This window comes from Priapulus caudatus, unplaced genomic scaffold (genome assembly GCF_000485595.1).
Source record: "Priapulus caudatus unplaced genomic scaffold, Priapulus_caudatus-5.0.1 Scaffold2965, whole genome shotgun sequence".
In the NCBI taxonomy this organism is placed as follows: Eukaryota; Metazoa; Priapulida; class Priapulimorpha; order Priapulimorphida; family Priapulidae; genus Priapulus; species Priapulus caudatus.
The window spans coordinates 7271-7591 of NW_014580026.1; positions in this window are offsets into that span (position 1 = coordinate 7271).

Below are 321 nucleotides of genomic sequence, written 5' to 3' on the forward strand. Positions count from 1 at the left end.
GAGCAGTGTAAACCAGTGCCGCTACGTATGCATGTGCACGCTAGCACGCATGTGCCCGCAACCTGCACCGAGCATGCCCGCCCGCCTGTCCTGCCTGCCTGCCTGCCTGCCTGCATGCCTGCATGCCTGCCTGACCGCCTGCCTGCTCGCCCGCCTGCCTGCCTGCCTGCCTGCATGCCTGCCTGCCCGCCCGCCTGCCCGTCCGCCTGCCTGCCCTGCCTGCCTGCCTGCCTGCCTGCATGCCTGCATGCCTGCCTGACCGCCTGCCTGCCCGCCCGCCTGCCTGCCTGACCGCCTGCCTGCCCGCCCGCCTGCCTGCCT